The 2,362-nt window shown below is 40.0% G+C and overlaps 1 non-coding gene across 1 annotated transcript; it reads right to left on the bottom strand.

The window, feature by feature from the left end:
* Positions 1 to 1,754: 1,754 nt before the first annotated feature.
* On the bottom strand, positions 1,755 to 1,827 carry TRNAG-CCC (transfer RNA glycine (anticodon CCC)). The gene has a single exon. It is a non-coding gene; the product is annotated as a tRNA-Gly (tRNA).
* Positions 1,828 to 2,362: the final 535 nt, after the last annotated feature.

The raw sequence follows: 2,362 nt of genomic DNA on the forward strand, positions 1-2,362 counted from the left end.
AATATAACCTGTCAGAAAGGAGAATTGATTAGCCTATGGAATCTAAGAGAGGCTGGCTAATCAAATCCTAGAAATACGGGAAGAGAAGAGACTACAAGAAAGCCTGGGGCATCACTAGTCCTCTCCCATGTGTTACTGGGTCCCCTACTCTTTTTCTCACTGGAGACTGCTTCTTTCTTTTCTTTTTCTTTTTGTACAAAGTGAGGGGAACCATTGCTACCAGTGGTCCTGTTTTCCGTCTTATAGCTCTTACCATTGAAACAACTTAATCAGACAATCTATGAGTCAATCCTTGGAAAGCATCTGATTGGCTGAGGGTGATGGGAGGAGTCAGATGGCTTCCCCTGAGCTGACCAATTGCAGCCAACTGGATAGAATATTATCTTCTCTGTTTGAGTCTGTGGCCCAATGCAGGATAAATCATTAGTGGTCTTGGGGTTGTGATCTTTAAGAATGTGACTACTTCTATGTAGACCTCACGATTAGAGTTTGTATGTGAGGAGGGTGGGCAGGGAATGACATTTCCACCAGAAATCAGATCTTGGGTAGACAAAATGATAGCAATTTCACCGTAGGGCATAAATCTGTCTCCTTTAATTTAATGAATTCTGTTTCACCTTGATGTTCATCTCTGTGGAGATTCTGAGATGACACAATTTAAGACACAAACTTCTATTTCTTTAGTATTGTCAACCACCTTTCCAAATATGAGGTAAAAGAAGTTGGCAAAATATAAGGCAAGCAAAATGCTTGTTGAAAGCATCTCATTGGACTGGTCAAACTTGGAAAGGAGAAGCATAAACTCATACCCTGCTACAGTTTAATTAATCTAATCCTTGAATTTAGAAGTAACAAAATATTTTTATTGGTGAGTTTTTCATTATTTGTGCCTTTATTGAGCCAGGTTCTGGTTATGAGCCCTTCCATTGGTCTATCCTAGAGTACCCTGGGGTCTCAAAATGACATTAACACCTTTGTATCACTGGTGGGATTTAAGAAAGTTCATATTTTACTTTTCATAATGACTCTTAGATTATAGCATTTATCATAAAGTGAACATAAGTTATTGCTGCTATAAGACTATAAACCTTTCATTCCTTCTCCAAGTTTGTAGCTTTCCTGATGCAAATGGACATCCTTCTCGTTCTCGTGATTATTTTATCCCTTTTATAAGTGAAAGTACAATTAGATCAGCAGTCAATAGAATAAGAATCTTGATAACATCAACACGTTGAGTGCACAATGTGCCAGTTACTCTCAGCTTTGTGTGTTTTAACTTACTTGATCCTCATAACAACCCCAGGAGTTTAGTACAATTAATAACCCTCCCTTGTAGATGGAGATAGTAATGTGGATTGGTTATGCCACTTTCCTAGGGCCCCACAACTAGACAGTGTCAGAGTTGGGATTTGAACCTGAGCCATCTGGATTTGTGGTATGTGTATTAAACCTTCACACGATTCTACCTCTTAAGTGACTAGACACTATTATGACACTTAAGGAGTCTGGGAAAAACTTGTTCTGCTTCCTCAAATACTTTAACTACCTGTTGAATTATGACTTTGATTTAATTCAGAATGTTTGTTGTACCATTAAAAATGGAAATAATCCTGGGAACAATATCGTGTTGATTTTATTAAAAAGTATTTGTGCATTTATTTATTTGACTGCCCTGGTCTTGGACCTTTGTTACAGGATGAGAGATGTTTTTTAGTTCTGGCATGGGTACTCTAGTTATGACATGTGGGAACTAGTTCCCTGACCAGGGGTTGAACCTGGGTCACCTACATTGGGAGTGTGGAGTCTTAGCCACTGGACCACCAGGGAAGTCCCCAGCCTATTCATTTTGATTAGTAAGTTACCCTCAAATTTAACTAATATTTCTTAAGCACCAACTGTGTACTGTAACTCTTACCTACTAAATTAGTACCATGAGGTGAGTGGTATAATCTTCATTTTAGTGAGGAAAAGAAGGCTTAGTTAGCTTGAAAGTGATAGTTACTCATTCATGTCCAACTCTTTGCAACTCCATGGACTGTAGCCCGCCAGGCTCCTCTGTCCATGGGATTCTCCAGGCAAGAATACTGGAGTGGGTAGCCATTCTCTTCTCTATGGAATCTTCCCAACCCAGGGATTGAACCCATGTCTCCCTCACTGCAGGCAGATTCTTTACCGTCTGACCCACCAGGGAAGCTCCTTAATGTGATTGCTAAAGTCACAGGAAATAAAGTGGGCAAGCCAGGATTTGAACCAACTTGCCTCACTCTGAGCCGAGTGCTTGCTGTCATACTTGTGAATGAGTCTGTTTGCTGGTTGTCACTGCAGGTTTAATAAGGAAGGAAGGTAGTAAGCCCATGACATG

The sequence above is a fragment of the Muntiacus reevesi genome, chromosome 9 (genome assembly GCF_963930625.1).
Source record: "Muntiacus reevesi chromosome 9, mMunRee1.1, whole genome shotgun sequence".
NCBI lineage: Eukaryota > Metazoa > Chordata > Mammalia > Artiodactyla > Cervidae > Muntiacus > Muntiacus reevesi.